Source organism: Argiope bruennichi, chromosome 4 (genome assembly GCF_947563725.1).
Source record: "Argiope bruennichi chromosome 4, qqArgBrue1.1, whole genome shotgun sequence".
Taxonomy (NCBI): domain Eukaryota; kingdom Metazoa; phylum Arthropoda; class Arachnida; order Araneae; family Araneidae; genus Argiope; species Argiope bruennichi.
In genome coordinates, this window is record NC_079154.1 from 38,959,507 (window position 1) to 38,978,889 (window position 19,383).

Genomic DNA, 19,383 nt, shown 5'->3' on the forward strand with positions numbered 1-19,383 from the left:
ATCTTTTAACAGTTTCTGTATAATGAGACATCTCCAGATACAAAATTTAAGACAATTCGGTTCAAAATAACCATAGGTACACGAAAAGAACAATTTAGGGGCTGCTTCAATAAATAAAAATTCAGCAAAGAGGTCACTCTTGTAATAAATATTTTTGTTCATTCAAATTTTCATTTCAGTTGTTAATGCGGTAACTTTGCTCTAAGAATACTTAATATATTTTTTTGTTATTTTTACCGTAATAAAATATTGAAATAAAACCAAATAAGAATTCGAAATCCAGAATTCATTTGACTATTTCATTTCAAAAAATAATATATAAATAGTAATTTCAAGATTTCCTTTTACATAATCGAAAATTTTTGAGAAGTTAAGCAATTAAATTTAATAAAAGCAAACTTAAATCAAAAGATTTAGGAACAAAAAAAAAAAAAAAAAAAAGAAAGAAAGAAATCTCAGATGCTTATTTTCTAGATATATAAAGAATAATATGAAATTATGAACAGTATGAATGTTTCAATCTTCACCAAAAACATACTTAAAATTGTTTCTAAGATTTTTCTTTTTTTTAACTGTCTTATATGTTTTTATAATATCGTCTTTTGAATTAAAAAAAAATATTATTTTACATTAAAAAAATTAAATTAAATTAAGTTTATAAATTTTTGTTTCATTTTTCAGAAAATGTATTTTGTAAAAGTCTAGTGACTATTTATATAAAGAAATATTTCATACACTTACATAAAACATATTTCCTCAGCGACTATAAATCAGCCATCTAACTCTCCGACCCGCCACGAAGGCACACGGATTTAAACCATAAAACTGAATGACCTGACCGCCGCAACAGCAACATTGGCGGGAACTGTGGTTGAGTCCTAAGGGCCGCACCGGCCACGGTACAACCCTCCCCGAAGGAAGTACGTCCCGTCATCGATGGGAGGAGTCAGATCCCCCACCTATTAGTGTACCCTCCAGGGTGGCAAGATCCAACCACCATGCAGGAAGCATCTCATCCTCATTTCGAGGTACCCCCTTCTTCAAGTACAAATTCTATAAGTACAAATTCATTGTGCGGTAATTAATTTTGGGAGTACATAACAGTTGAAATAGTAACATTATAACGAATTTTGTTATACATTCAGCAATAAAAGAGCACTGCTTTCATCTCTCAGTAGAATGTAACATGAAGTCTGGTAAACAGATATTATAATATGATATAATATAATATAATACAAGCTTGAGTGGTTTCTATACGCCGTTATGACCGATAATTTTGTCATTTTTCAGAAAATTTAAAATTATGATAACTACCAATCCATGAAAATTAAATTAGTTATCTAAATTTATACAATATTGTTTTTGATGTCTTCTTGGCAAGGAACACTTACAATTTCCTTATAATACACATAAAAATATAATATTAAAAGGAATTCTCGGCGATTAAAGCGAGAGAAATATTTTGCATCAACCACCTATTATATCTTTCTATAAACTTACACTACTACGGATGAAAATATTTGATGCTTCCATATTCGAAAAAATTAAATTATGATACAGAGAGAATCATGATAAATATATTTCCATATATTATAACATTTCTTTTCATTATATTATTGTTTTAATCCTTTTTAAGCAGGTTCTGGTTTTAGAGAAGTCTGTTTAAAATAATACGTTTATCAAAATTTATAATAAATATTTTTCAGCTCGATTTCTCATTTTATTTTTTACATATTTATTTACGAATAAATTTAATTCCACAAAATAAAATAAGTCCAATTTGTTCCTGATAAAGTTAACATATCAAAGCATGCAGAAATAGATACTTCATTTTAAGTTCATTTTTAATACAAGGTAAATACATGGTTTAAACTTAAATTCATATTTTAAACTGGACAGTCATGTATTGACTGTTCATTGCAAAATGACTGAATGAAGCAATGATCAACGCCATGGTGAAATATAACGTTTTGATGAATGGTTTTGATAGTGGCAATGAGTGATTTGTGGTTTTGATGGCTCTTTAATATTTAATTTCAAAGTATATAATTCACATTTCTTAAACATTATTTTTAAAACTAAATAGAAATAATTCATCATATTTCAAAGTTTCCATTTCGTGTCAAGAAGTATTTTTTATTTACTTATAAACTCAATTTAAGAGCGGAATCTTATTAGATTAAATTATTTCAGTAAAAGTCTTATATAACAGAATATACAGGGTGTTTATTTATCCCGGACCCATTTTGATGCTTAATAACTCATAAAATAATAAAGATAGATTAAAATTAATAACATAAATGGTTAAATAGACTCAACAAGTTTCATGACCCTTGTCAATGAACTTTCACGTGCGCCCCCTTCGTCGCACGGAGAATATCAAGCCGATAGTCAATTCCACGCCAGGTAGCGGCAAGCATGTCGGCATCCACAGAGCCTATTGCGGTTGTAATTCTGGCTTTTAGGTCATCAATGTTCGACACTCTCCTCCTGAAAACGTTGGAGGATCTTTTTGGTAAATTCTGAAATTTCTCTGTGCTTGCACTATCGATTTCGTTTCTATGAACCACCATAAAATCTGTGCTTTCTCTTGTGGTGTATGCATTCTCATTAATATCCGCTCGAATAAAACATCACATACAAAAGTACTACATAGAACAAACACATCAAAAGTAAACATAACATTGCAATAGTTGCCAAAAACAAAAGAGAGAAAAATGCAATTAATAAGCAGACGATATTTAGAAAAGTACAGATATTTAGACTGGAAAATGAAATTATCTGAAATTAACCACACGTGCAGACGATATTTACAAAAGTAAAAATATTCAAACCTGAAAAGGAAAATATATGATTTATTCCATCGATAAATGCCATAAGTTTGTTTATATCTTCATTATTTTATGAGTTATTAAACATCAAAATGGGTCCGAGACTTTATAAACACCCTGTATAACCTTAGCAAAGAAATTGCATTAAAAGAAAAAAAAAGGCTACCATATGAATATATTATTCTTGTATTCACATATAAAGCGTTCTTCTGTACTGCTAAACCCGTTTATCTGTAGTTAGTTGACATTCATAACTTATTTGAATAATCATTTATTACGAAGCTTCTCAAATATGTGATTTAATGATGTGCATTCCTGGAATAGACATTTTAATGGAGTCCTAAATGGGTGCATTCTGTTTGATATTCAACCATTTGAGAAATATTAATGAAAGATTCCGATTGTCAAGCGAAAATCTTTAGTTTCAAAACTTGTGAAATTCATGAAAAGGAGTTATTATTAATTATGATAGGATTAACTAATATGGTCATTTGAGACATGATTATTACATTGCGTAGTTTTGTAATAACGTATAATTTTAAACTAGAGACAGATAAATGAAACTGCAACTATGACGGGAGAAACATTCGCTTTCTGAAGCTCATATATATAATGTGGGTATAACAATTCCCATTTTATACTAAAAAAATGAAAGATTACAGAAATTTATTTAGAAACTATGATTTTCTGTAGTTAAGTTACACCAATGATAAAATGCATTTATAATTAGAGGTTTATATAATTCCAATCATTTGCGTATCGAACAAAGGAATTGTGCTGTCTATATTCCGTTGTTCGCTTTTACTATTGTCGTCAAGAAGCCTGTATTTCTCTTCATACAAGTTTGAACATATTTATCCTGAATTAGAATTGTTTACCCATATTTATTCTAAATTAGAATTTAGAATCCCTGTTTTTTTCCCATATCTCCGAATATCAAATGATTTCTTGCAAGTACTTAGAAACTATCCTGAAATGAGACATAAACTACCTTATAATGAGAAAAAAATTAGCTTTATCGTATCTTACTATGTCCCCAGAAAATCACTGTAAACACGTAATCCAATAAAATTCAAACAGCTAGATTCAAAAATGAAGAGCTTTATGGGATTACGCAAATGAAACCCTTAATTGGATTGATTGTCAATAAATGAATTGGAGAAAGAAGTCACAAATTAATAAACGGATAGTTATAAACTACAAATATTTGTATTTTTTTCCTCTTATAAAAACATTCATTTTATAATGTTTAATGATGTGGATTTTATTAACACATTCCTTATTAACATATTAAAATATTTTGGATATACTTTCAAAGCAACGTACATCAAAATGATTATATATATAGAATAGAGAAAAATATCATCAAAATATATTGTCTCAAATTGATATTTTTATACATAAATTTCAAAATGCTATTTTAACTGTTTAATTATAATAAAATATAAATAAATAAACAATACTACTTTTATAAATGAAACCAATAATATCAAAAAACCCCAACCATACTATCTAATACCCACAGCGAGAAAAATTTGTTAACAACACAGTAATTATCATCATACTTAAAGTTGCGTTAGAAACACATTACAGTGATATTTAAAGTCAAATTTTATCACCGCTGAGTGTTAAATTTTGTTTATAGTCCAGAGAAAGTACATTATAGAGCACAAATCCGATTTATATTGCACTAACATGGGTTGCTAATAGCTTCCTGGCATCATTCTGTGAAGATAAAAGTGATCATTAGGTTAATGTAAACAATATTTCTTTCTGACAAGAAATATCCTTTTTAAAAGGATAGGAATATTACATTCTGCTAATATCTAAATGTGTCAATAATGCCTCTAGTGGAATCTATTTAAAACCTCAATATCGGTATCTAAAGTCATGTCGTTTGCTGCCATGACTTTAGATATCGCATCTCTAGAAATGCCTAAACAATGGTATGTTTTGCTCACACTTGCTTCATCTTGAAGGGCTCCTACAATTTGGCCTCTTTAAAAATCTGAGATTTCCGACATTTTACGCTTTTTTTTAAAAAAAAATCCAAGAATTACAGAACTTTAATAAAGCTACCACGTATTACCAGAATATATACATTGCTATTTATAAATAAATCTGGTGGCTATTATTATATTTTAATGCTTACGAAGCGCATTCAAAAATGTCCCTTTTATTCACAGGTGTTTCCATTATTTTGATAACCACCTCTATATGTCAAATTCCCTTATAAAAAATAATTGTAAATCGATACTTTTTAAGGATTCTTGGATTTTCGATTGAAAAAAGTTTCCTTATACTGAAAAAAATTCCTAACATCGAAATAATAATTCAAATTAAAAAAAAAATTATTTTTTACTTATTGCAGTATGAAAGCGACCAATGATTTCGCTTGTGAAAGGGAATACAAATTTAATAAGAAAAAATGTTCCATCAATTTTTATTGTTATAAAATTATCGGAATTCCTGCTGTTTACGAAAACGAACAATTATCAGTATGTCACAAGCTATTCTTTGTTCCAAATTTGAAGAAAGTGTTTAACATTAAATTGAGATTGGTATCAGATTTCGTTATATAAATATGAAAACTAACGTTATATAAATGTGAAAAAGAAAATAAGCTTCATAAAAGATGTAAAATTCATAAAAATAATAATAATAACTATGACAAAAAAGTAAAAAAAATTACTATTAATTTTCAATTTTAAAAATTATTTGTTATGTGTACATGTTTTGAATTTATGTCATTGACTCTTTATTTCTTTCTTCTTAAGTTCCCTAATCTTAAAAAAAATTAACTATTGTAGTTATATTCAGAGAGATAAAGATAAATATACAATATATATTTCTTTGTAAAAAATTAAATGGTAATTCGGATTGATTATATATAATACATATTTTCAATTTATTTCTTTTCTTTTTTTAAAGTCCGTCAATCAGAAATTAATAACCATTAAATTAAGTTCAACAAGGCTTTCTTAAAAAAATTCTCAGATAAACAATAAGAAGAAGCTTGCATTTCTAAAAGTTTTCATTAATTATTTTTGAAATTATAATGAAATGGTAATATCAAGTCTTAGAAACTGAAGAACTGACAAGAACCAGTTAATAATGGAAGGATTAGGTCTAAAAAGTTCTTTCCAGTGCATTTTTCACTCCTAGTATGTAAGTCTTCTTTTAAAAAATGTTAATAAAACTGAAAAAATTCATGCTTCCCTCCGTATGTATGTTCTTCCTCAATTAACTTTAAATGGTTAAAGCTAATTTACTTTTAATTTATGAGTAAAAAGACAATTTGTTTAACTGAACATATTTTAGAGTACTTTGGCAATCAGTGTTAATTACTGGTTTCTATTTTATTTTCATATTCCCCCGACACATTTTGCTTCGCTTCAAATGCCCTTTCAGTCTTCTAGACATGATTCCAGAGTCTAGAATTAACATTTTTTAATGTGAATTCCTTTGAGTTAATAGCTACAAACTGCATTTAATTTCTTTCACGAATAAATTATGTCATTTAACTTTCAAGCTCGACGATGTGAAACAATCAATACTAGTCAATATTTTTTTTTTACCAGTTTTCCATTAAACATGCTTATATCCAAATTTTATTTGTAAATAAGTATTTATGATTATTAAAATAAATAAATAAATTTGCATCGCTGTTCATATGTAATGCTATATCATAGATTTTTATGTTTCTCTGTGTGTATATTTTAGCGTTCAATAGTGCAGACCATTTTATTTAGAGCTTCTAAATTTGGCACAAATATATTTTGAGGAGTGAGAATGTATGTAATGGAAAAAAATTAAAATTTTAGGTAATTAAAAACTCAACGACATTATGATGGTCTTCTTCAGTATCTATTATTGCATATAATTAATTTTTAGGCTTTATTAAAAATTAAAATGATGTATCATTTCTAATTTAATTATTGTAATTAAATTTTCTCAATATTATAATTTTTAAGCTCTTTCTACCCAGGTTTCCAACATTAAAATTTATTATTGCAATGAAATTGAAACTCTAGTCATTATTTCATGTTATTATTTAATGGTTTGGTTTTCTTCAATTGTTAAAAAGCAGGTGAATAAATATCTTGCTAATTATCTACTCAGTTTACATTAGGAAACAGAATTGAAATTGCATTTCTGCAAAATAAAGTATGGAATTTGAAAGATTTTACCCAGACATTTAAAATATTTATTGCTACCTTGATGCCATGGGGTTCAACAACTTTAGAAGTTCATGCGCTAAATAAAGATAATAAAGTGAAACATCTTTAATGTTTATCTCAGTTTGATGCTTAAAACTATTTTAACTTTTGGCAGTATAAACAACAAATCTTTCTTAAGAATTTTATTGAAATCAAATTGAACAAGTATTCCTGGTAGGTATCCTATATCAATTGATCTCCATAATGATTAATTTGTAATATTTGTTAATAGTTTTGAACATGAATATCACATTAATTTGGTGAATAAAAAAAACAATACAAAATAATATCTCTTTAGAAACAATACAAAGATATATCTTTATTAGAAAATGGAAGTAAACTTTCACTTTTAAAAAATTCGTGTGGAATTTTGATATTAAATTCTAACCAGGAGAAAACCAGGAAATAGTAGAATTTTTCTTCTCATTTTATTCCTAATAAAATGTGAAAATTAAACTTCAAGTAGTTACCAAACAACTTTATAACCGTGTTTGTTTCTTTTTGTGAATAATGTATGTTATAAACATATGGATTTAATCTCCTTATATGGTGCTTTATTTTTTAAATGAGATGTCTCTAAAACGTATTGCTGCTATTTTAATTCTCCATAAAGTGACATTATGTTATAACAAATCGCTATACACTCTATCGTTCTAAGCGCAGCTGTTCAGTTTTTTTCTGTTCTTTTCTTTTTCTAACATTTTTATTATATATCCGCAATAATCGACTCTCATATCTAAGTTAATATTGCCATCTTCTATTCTATAAAAAAACAAAGAGGAAGTAATATGTAGTAAATCATTTTTTCATATAATAATTTGATTCTTTGCCGGAGCAGCAGTTTTTCTTTTTCCTTTGTTCACTGATATGAGATTTGATTTAATTCCTTCTTTTTCATTTACGAAGTGTTGTGAATTTTTTATTTAGTGTCTTAATAGGATGGAAATCTAATCAAACCAAATATACATTATCTGAAATATAATCTGCATATCTATATTTTTTGATTAATAGCTGTGATATTCAGCATGTAGGTTGAAATTTAACCCTTGTATTTAATAATGAATAAAAAAATATTACTTTCTTTCTATAAACCGATAGTTTGCAATCAAAGGTAACAAAAGTCATTGCATTTTTTTAAACAACTCAGTTTGAAGTATTTAGTTTAACTTAGATTACTGACTAGTTTAAATTACTTTGAAAAGTTAATTAAGTTCTTCTAAAGCGTCTGGAATTATAAAAGGTCTTTGAAATTCCAAAGTAACATCATTAATCAACTTAATTAATGCTACTAGTTAATATTGAACGGTTAAAGTCTGAAAGTTGATCATGCTCTTTCAAGCTTAATAGAAAAAAGTAATTTTAAGAACTTTTGGTTTAAAAATACAAAAAAAAATCTATACTAAAATGTGATCAATCAGATTAATCTTGTAAAAGGAATATAAAAAAACCCTGAAAATTTAATTAATATTCAAGAATTTACATAAAATCTTTAAAAAGAATAAGATAAATTGTATTAAAGAATTTTTGAGGAGAGAATGAAAGAAAGTTTAGACTACAGTATTCAGAAAATCATAAATATATCTCCAGAAATGTCAATTTAGATGTCACGTCATTATTATAAATAACCTTTCTGTAAAGTTATCTTTTTCTAATAATAAATATTATGTTCCCATATATATTTCTCCGATAAAAAGAATGAACAGTTTTTCCTTCTCTGATCATTTTATATCGTCAATCTTAGAAAAAAAAATAAGCTTTCTTTTTAAAAAAAATAATTTATTATATAAAACTTTGAAATAAATTTAATCGATATTGAGTTGATTCTATAACTGCTTATATTTTTTTCTTCTATAATCCTTTGAAAACAAACATGTTATTTGCAGGTTACAAAACATTGCTTAGAATTAAATTAAACCAATTCAAACATTTTCATGTTCAATATACATCTTTGAACTCTTTCTCCCTAAAAATTATTTAGTTTTTTGTTAAGGTGTACGTACACACTTGAAGATTTTTTTCTTAATTTTAACTTTAAAAATCCAGTTTTTTCACAGTAGATTATTAATATATGTTTAAACTCATTTCAGTGAGAAAAAACCATATTACACTAATTATTAATTAACTAAATAATATTTAATGAGCTAATTAGCCTATTTTTTGAAACATGATATCTTAAATTCTAATTTGTACAGACACACAATTCTAGTTGGAAATTATGCCTAATATTAGTCTTCATTTTGTCTCCCTCAAACAAGTTATAAAAATGTATAGTTTTTTTAAACACTTTTTTCATCAACAATGAATAGAAAAAGCGAGATTTTTTCTGTAATTTTAACATTTAAATAGCTATTAAAATTTTTTTTCTAGAAATATAACTTTGATTGAGGCACAAAACATCCGCCATTTCATACAGATTATTTCGATATATAAATAACTGTATTTGGTTCATTTCTTGTTGAGTTATGATTGTTTGAATGAAGCAACATAGTGGAAAAATATCATTCTTCATAAAATGAGTTTTAAAAATACCGTAACTAGAGTTTTTAAGGAAAGCGCCTCAAGAAAAATAATTATAATTCGAGAAATATTTCGAATATTGACAACATGTTGGTATCGTTTGAAAGCTAAAGGATCAGAGAACATTATTAAGCAATAAAAAAAAATCAATATTTTGAACGATTTTCGAAGTTTCAAGTGTAAGTTAAAATTAAATAATCAGTAAATTGTATACGTATAATATTACACAATTATAACTGGCTGATGCTATATTATTTATAATCTACTGTATATTTTTGTATAAACTATTAGTGTATATCTTTGTAAAAAGTATTGCATATCAGAAGATAATCCCTTGAATTGAAATATTGTTAGCAGTAAATATAATATCTGGACAGCTCATACTGGATATAATATCTGGATAGCTCAACTTACTTAATTCTTAAGACCAGTTGCATTTCTTTTTTCGAAATTGCATTTGCACATTTTCAGTCCTTACTATGTAATATTAGGTATTTTAAATATTTATATTGATTGATATATATTGTAATTGTCTGCTATATATCTAGACTGCACCTATAGTATTTTCGAATAGTTGTTTTGAAACCTAGTCAGAATCCTCAAACGCATAATAATCCTAGATAACATTGATTATGACTTTAAAATTTTACAACTATAAGCGAGCCAAAAAGTTTTCGCTTAATCTATACTTATAATAAAGCTCAATGTGTGTGTGTGTGTGTGTGTGTGTATGTTGGCGCTCTACAGGCCAGGTCATTTGACATACAGCTATCAAATTTGGTACATGTATACCTTAGAGGTCGGGAATGTGCACCTGGGGTCCCTTTTTTTGAAATTTTAATTAGAATATTAATTATTAGTTAAAAACTAACTTTCCCGCCAAAAAATCTTCCATTTTCCCCACCACCAACTTTTCCGCCAAAAAAATCTTCCATTTTCCCCACCGCCAACTTTCAGTTATTTTTTTCTCCCAACAGAATTGAGGCTAGGGTTAACATTTTTCGGCGGATTATTTCAAACGATTCTGTTTATTTTCTTAATGTTTTATGCATTTAAAATTAAACATTGTTAATTAATCCATGTTTCAAATTCATTCTGAAGTACTTTTGAATTAAAATAACACAGAATAAAGGAAATTAAAAATGTATAATCTGCATAGCGTTACCCCAACTGGCGTAGAAAAATTCACGCACTTGCGTTAACGTAACTGGTGAAGAAAATTCACACATGCGCATTGTTTTCTGACTGTTGACATGGCAACCAACGGATGATTTAAATTATTTTTAGGTTAGTTGCATGCTTTTTTAAGTAAATTGTATTTATGTTAGTTATATATTTTTTGTATATGCTTCTAGTTTTAAGTACATCGTTTTTTAAGTAGATTTTTTTAACCTATTTTCAATGATTTAAATTATTTTTAGATTAATTGGATGCTTTTGTAATTAAATTGTATTTATGTTAGTTATATACTTTTTTGTATATGCTTATAGTTTTAAGTACGCCGTTTTCTAAGTATTTTTTTAAACCTGTTTTCGACCGATTATTTTAAACGATTCATTTTATTTTTTTAGTGTTTGATGCATTTAAAATTAAACATTGTTAATGAATTGATCTGTTCATGATGAATCTGAGAAAATGTTGTTGACAAATTCTTGAGATATTACATAAATTAAGAAAGATATTCTTTAGTGCCCATAAAGTCTAAACGCTCAGTGACTCTATTATCAGTAATCATAGTATTAAAAAAATGCTTTGTTTCAGTAAAAAATATTATTATATTAATTGCAGATTAATCATTTACACTTTAATTTAAAGCATAATTTCTACAAGGGGTAACAGAAAATTAGAGAGATACATATCAGGCTATGACTGAAGGCCCTTATAATATTATGAGTGAATTATATGACTATCAAAATTTGAAGTTTTAAAATATTTTGCCGAAGAATCTATTAAAGTTGGAATTGCGTAAAATATTTAATGGTACTACCGGAGTTTAACCTCCTGCTTGGAGCAATTTTTAAAAATCGCCAACAACGACCTTGCGAAATGTTCAAAAGCAAAGGAGCAGATGTTCAATTATAGTGCATAATAAAAATTGCCAGCTTTGGAGCGTTATCGCAACTTGGCGAAGAAGGGGGTTAAACGGTTCAACCTATTTAATTATTAAAATTTAAACGAACATTAAGATTGGCGAACCGGCTGGTCGCCAAAGGCGGCTAGTTTCTGAATATAACATAACATTATATAATAACATATATTATATAACATGTTAAAAACATTTACAATAATTGCCATTTTATTAATGTTATATTACGCATAACCCTCTCAACTAAAATACTGTTAGAAACACATTTGCTTTTTAGAAAATTTTTCTCTCCAAACTTATGAAACCAAAAAGAATTCGGATTAATTTTTTTCCTAAAAGTTTTGACTTTCAAAACCATTTAAATGTTTCTACATATTAAAAAGTTTATTAAACGATACAGTGCGATAAAGTGCAATGATACAGTGATACGATATGCAAGGTCTTTTAAATAATGAGTATTTACATTTTAAATGGCATATAAACTGTAATTATTACAAAAGTTGCAAACTCATGGGTCTTCATTATAAAGGGTCATGCACTCAATGAACGGAGTAGATGAAAGAAATTAAAATAAAATTTATTAATATTTGACTATTTTACTGAATTAGATTTAACTGAAACAACGATATAACTGAAATTAAATATTGCAAATATCGCCCCTCGAACCAGCCGGTAGTTATAGTCCACTAGATATCCCTCATCGGTAACCGAAGGATTCAATAATATTACGTGGATTTACTCTAATTAGACTATTTATAAAACAAAAATGCATCCTATAATATTTTAACCAATGTCTTTGAAAAAATAAATACTTACACTTTAAGCGGGCATATAAAATACTTTTTTTCAATTAATTATTTCAGAAGTTGCAAGACGATTTTAAATTCGAGAAAAAGTACTAAAGTTTGGCATATATTTTGATTATTTAATTAAACTTTTTAAAAAAATGATTAAAAATAATAGCAAAAACATCGCAGCTACTTGCAAATGGACACCAATTAAAGCTTAATGTCGTAATTGTTTAGTAACATATCTGCATCATCCTGTGATTAAAGTTTTAAAACTACAATTTATTTGAACGTTGATATATATTATCTAAAAAAAGATGAATTAAGAATTATTTTTATTCTTAGTAGTTAAAAAATTACATGTTGCTCTATAAGTAAAATAAAAAAAAATATTTTCTTTTCTTTTCATTCAATAATTATTTTTTACTTCAACAATGAACAAAAAAATTAAAAAAACAGAGCAATTTCAAATCTTTCAAATGTTAAAATACTCATTTTCTTTCTTTATTTATCAGCTACTAATTTATTATTTTTGCTTCTTTTTATCTGAAACTCCATAGGCCAAAAATTACTTATTAGTCCTATATGTAGAAATTGCCATTTCCTTAACGATACAGCAGATGAAATCCTTCTTCAAAGAAAAAGAATATGAGATTAAGGAATTAGGAAATTTATATTGTGTCCGATTTTAGTTTAGCTTCATCCTATCAAGTTAGTTTCATCCGATGTTCGTTATTCAGACTTTAAAATGCTTACTAAAATGATGGAAATATTTCAAAAGTAATTTGCATAATTTCCATTTATACTAAATTAAAATAATTAGTATGAAAGAACTACATTATCAATATTGGTCACTTTAAAGCTAAAAGCTTTAATCTGAGTATAACCCTTCAAGTGAATGTAGTATATTTTGGCTTTAATATTCCATTTTTTTCGAACTCCCCAAAACAATTCCATATATGAACGCAGAACATTTCAGATGAATTTCAAATATCATTGAAATTTTCTGGTTTCTAATCTCAAAAACCAGTAAGAGAGAAAATTTGGCGAAATAAATTCTAAAAGATTTTTTGGAACTTTTTCGCGATCAGTTAAATTATCACTTCAATTTTCTCTAAATTATATGAAAAAACTTTATAATCTTAAATATTAGATAAATATTTTCGCCCTATTTCAAACTTTTCACTGAAACACTATACAGAAGATTCTCAACTACAATTTAGAATAATCGGGAAATCTTAGGTATTAACTAAACTTTTAGTTTCTAACTCTTTCTTTTACTGTAGTAGTTTAGATTTCTTGCAAAAACATTTTTCATTTCACTTAAGTAGAATGTTGAGTTTAAGTAAATACTATGCTCCCTGAACGAATGACAGTAATAAAAATATAAACGAAGAAACTAAATATTTGGTTTCGAGTTCTCTCAGAAAGTTTTCAAAAATGTTTTGTTTCAAAAAATTCTTTGCAATAAACGTGGAAATTGTAGAACTTTCTATAACTTCATTTGCTGCAAAAAATAAGAAGGAAAACTCCGGAATTTCTTGAATTTCAAACATAAGACTATTGCCATAAAACTGGGTCACGTATAACAAATTTGTATAATAAATCGTTATGATACCTATAATTTTAGTTTTTCATCAAGATTTTAATTCAAATGTCATTGTGGAGATAGAATGGAATTTAAAAAAAATCTACGACTGTAACAAGAAAAAAAAAATTATCTTCAAACCAAAAAATACAGCAAGAAAAAATTGATAAAAAAAGAAGCGTTCTAAATATTTGAAAAATATTATATTCTAGCCGAGCAATTCGACACAGAAGATAATAATTGCTCTAGACAAGCTGAAATAATAAATTGATGGTGGCATAGACATATTTTGTGTTGATAAGCTCTTTTCTATTCAGAATTGTTTTTGAATAAAAAAAAATAGATGAAATTTGTCACATAAAATAAATAAATGCACTCTACATCCTCATGCATTTCATATAATAAAAAATTTTAACTTCATAAAATAATTTATTGCATAAAAACTTCACGGTCTAACAAAAAAATGTTTTAATTATAGTGTCCAGTAAATATTAATAACAATAATTATTCCTATTCCATATTTATTATTTATTCTTTCTTACATATTTAAAAGGTTGTTAATCTGTTTTGTTATTGTTAATGAATATTTTCTGCTTTTTTATGTGTATTCATGTATGCATAAAGAATGATAAATATGAAGACTTTTGAGGAATAACAGCTGAACTAATTTTATTTGTTCTTGTATTCATAAAAAATGATAAATATGAAGACTTTTGATGAAGCACAGCTAATTTATGTTTTATAGTAAAATAATTACTCGGTAATTAGCTAAATGATAATCTGTAATAATCATTAGAGTCATATGTGAAACTAATAAAAAATCATAGTTAGTTTTAGGCAGGGAATTAAATTTATATTTAAACTATCAAGAATTAGAGTATACTTTTTTTTGTGAAAACGTATAAGAATCTCTTTACATGTAATTTAAATTTAAGATATTATTTATTCCTACATATATTTTATTATTTTTTTAATATTAATCACACTGCCGTTGAAAAATTAAAGGAATAACTATAAAATATAATATAATTTGAATGACTTTGTAGCCAAGAATATCTTAGGAATATCTAAGAAGATGGATACCAGTACAATTTTTGGTATTAAATAATATTTCAAAAATCTTAAGTCTTCGTTATTAATGCCGATTTCTGGCAAGTAATATTATTGTTCAAAGACATTGCTTTCGTGAATTGAAATATTTAGACAGAAATGCGAACCAGACGAATAAATGGGAAGTGATGTCTGGAAGCCTTTCACGGCCATCTTTCTTTTCAGGGTTATTTTGTTCTTCCATAAAAAGCAAAACAATAAATTATTGATTGCGAATGAAAGATAGAATCCCAAGGACATCGCTTACGCTGAGAATAAGGAATTCAGAAAGATATTCCATTCTATTTTGTGTATTATTGATAGAATAAACGATTTCAAATTTATATAAAAAGTATCCGAAAAACGTTTTATGTTTTTATAAGGAAAATATTAAAAATGTACTGAATTTTTACTTTAACAGAATTTACACAGGTATTTTTAATTATCTGTAATTCATATGGTTCTTTAAATCATGTTAAATAATATAGAAATTACATCAAATCTATATGTACTAACTCAATGCCAATAGGAAAAAAATTGGTATTATTGTTCTCTCACATTCAGATAATATATCTAACTTGCATTAAAATGTCAAATAGAATTATAATTTTGATTTTAAATAATTGCCTTCAACTATATTTCTATCCTTTCTCTGTATTCTCTCTCTCTATATATTCTTTTTCTATATTTTCTATTCAACTATATTGCTATTAAATCATGTATAATTGTATAAGATTCTAAGAACGCGCTACACTAAAATCAACTTTGAATTATGCTGTTTTTATTTTCAGTTGATTCTTTCCACCATTCAATGTAAACTATTTAATAAAACGAAATTTTATCGAATCTGTAGATTTTTTTTTTTTCAATCTTCAGGAAACTTTTCGTTTAGTTTAAAATTGAAAGATAAAACATTATTAAAAATAAAACTTATGATAGTTAAATTTGGAACTAAATGTGATAAAGGTGAGAATTTTGAACAAAATTTAAGAAATTTTTATTTTTGAACACTAAAAAATAATTAAAAAAATTACAACGTTGTATGTAATTTGTCGGTTATAATCTTCATCAATGGAATTAATTACTTTAATTTCTAACATAATTTTGGGTATTTTAAATTACTTTAAAAAAGCATAAACATTCCTAAAAGGATTTTTTTTTGTATTCATCTCTATATCGAAAAACACCGAAAACTAGCACTTCTTGAACCATCCATTAAAAAATTATTTCAAAATGTAACCCGATGGAATGTAAATTAATTTCAAAACACAATTAAATTAAAGAATAAATTGCGTTTTTGTTTCCTCTTTAAGTAATTAAACATTTGCAAATCAGAAAAGGAACTGCCAACGATTCTGCTGCATTCCCTAGAACGAACTGAATTTATATTCTAAACTTTTAATTTAAGACACAGTGTTTAAAATAATGGATTCTGTATTTTTCATTTACTTTTTGAGTGTATTTCCTTCATATTCTTATAATTGGATGTCATTTAATTTAATTGAAAGTAATCATTAAAATGATTTTCAATCTGGCATTACTCATCATAATGTGTTTTCATTTTATTATTAAGAAATATTTAGCATGCATATTAAGTATATAAAATAAATAAAAATTATGAATTATGGTAGTTTTACAAAAGCATTAACTAAATCCTTCCATTGCGATTTCTTATTTTCAGCAATAAGCTTTTATATTTGATATTTCTTCCATATTATTTTTATTATAGCCAAAAATCTATTTATATTCTAATTAAATCAAGTGTTTAAATTTATCAAATATATTTTTTGAAAATGTGTTAATTATTTCACGAGTGCGAGTGATTTGATGTGAAATATAACTAGCTCAATATAATTTTGTAATATAGAAAATTATTCTTTTCTAGCTTTTTTCTAAATTCCTATAATGACCAACCGCATTAACATTATTGCTGAGTAGCTGGCATGCAAATATTTTACTTCATTTCTTTGAAAAGTGAAAAACAAAGGTTAATACATTTATTCTTCCCTAATTGCAATCGTTATTTCATATTTCGTTATTTTATAAAATAAATTCTTTAAGAATGATTTAGTAACTGATTCCAACAATTTAAAATTAAAAAATAAAATCTTTTGAATATTGAATTCGAATATTTAATCTTCGTATTGAAAAAGAATCTGTTTTAGAATCTACAAATAAGTAGACATTTTTACTGCGTAAGTGCACTACTCATAAAAAATAATCACTCGTTTCATTAATTTTCCATGTTAAAACAAGAATTAATTCAAAAATGGCGAAAATATTATTATGATTCTAATTTTGAGTCTGAACAGAAAAGACATAATTTCTTTTCTATTTTCTTTTTGAAGTTCAGACAGTTTTACTGGATTTCGATAGAATAAAAGGTATGAAATAAAAATTAGATAAAAATGCTATTGGAATCCAATAGTTTCCATCTGCAAATCATTCGAATAAGAAATGGCATTTTGAGAAGATGTGCATTTTTGAAATTCTATTACACTTGGTAGAAGATGGTTTAAACACAGATATCGCCCCCTCTAATAAAATGATTAAAAGGATATTATTATATATTATGTTTTGATGAAATTAATTTCCTTACAAAAATAGTACTATCACTGTTAAAAATACATTAGTACGTAAATTAATAACATTTTAATTGATACCCCGCCCAAGGGTGCGAAATCTTTTTCAATATTTTAAAAAGTATTATCCCAATTTATGATCTAATGAGAAGACGTTTAGTTTGTCTTTTATGACAGCAGTATAATTATATATTTAATGACTTTTCTAATTTTTTTTGGAATATTGATTTTCTCTTTTTAGTGCAATATTCGACATCTTTCTAAATGCTATTTCTTTTAAATATTAGAAAATTTCCAAACATGATCTTAATTTAAATTCTACTCCCGTAGATAATGTCTGGTTAATTTAAAATAAAATTTTGTTAAAAAAACAATATAAAAAATAAAATATATTACACATTTCAAGTTATAGGGTGAGAACATTATTATTTTTTAGTCATTATTTGTCTTAATTCATTTAAGTCATTGACCAGTATAAACCGGTTTCAAACAATTGCGAGACTTCTCTATCGGTCTCTATGCCTATCTCGCCCTCTCTCTCTCTATATATATACATATAATGATAATTTTTTTAAACTTTCATTTTCAGTTTTTCTAGCTGGCAAACAAAATTTTGGAGCTCGACCGATTTTGAGATGGGGGAAAAAAATCCTTTTTCTAAATATCGACGAATGCGTAATCTGATAGTCTCGTTATTGTTTCAAACCGGTTTAAACTGGTTAACTCTTAACTGGAGACGTGCGGTCTGTGAGACCGCTAGCCATTGATTTTCGATCACCCTATTCTATTTTTAGCTCAATTGAAGAGATTGACCCTGTAGCTTCATGTTTTGTGACCTTCAATACACGTGCACTTTTTCAGCCGATTTCAGCGGATGCTTTTTAAAATAATTCAGTTATTTCTTTGAGCGCGGTCTCTAAGACCGCAACCCCCTGTTGGTGTCCCAATGATAAAAAATGCTTAGCAGATTACGCTAACACTTGGCCTCCGAAATGTCGCCCAATTTACTGATCCTATTATGAAGCAGTGCTCCAGACACTTTTAAATGAAGCAGAAAGTGATTTTAGTGATAAGGATAACTGTACAGAAGAGTTTTTCGATGGAAGTTCGCATTCAACTGATTCTGATATATATGTTCAAACATAATTAATTTTTCAAGTGATAAGGTATTCTGAAAAATTTATAAAATATATTAATATACCAAAAGATATATATATATACAGAATTAATAGGTTGATTTTTATACTAGTACTTAACCTATATGTTTAAAATGCAATAGAAAATCGTGCAATGAAAATCACACAAGCCAATAAAGAAAGGGCCAATTTTACCCACTGTCATTTTTTTTCATATAATTGTTGAATTTTACATTATATTGTCTTCTTTATACACCTTCATATACTGTAGAAATAAATATGATTTAATAAGTAAAAAGTAATATGCTTTTTCGAGAATATTATTTATTGTAACATGTAATTTCAGAAGAAAATGTATGTTTCAACGCATTTACTTTTATCAATGATAATATATTTTGAAAAAATTCTAAAACATATCTATATATCAAGAAAAATATCTGCAGAATATATTGGCAGTTTTTCATACTAATACATTTATTAGAAAATTTAATTTGAGTGTAAATGAAATGCGGTCTCGTAGACCGTACTTCCCCAGTCAAGTCCTAA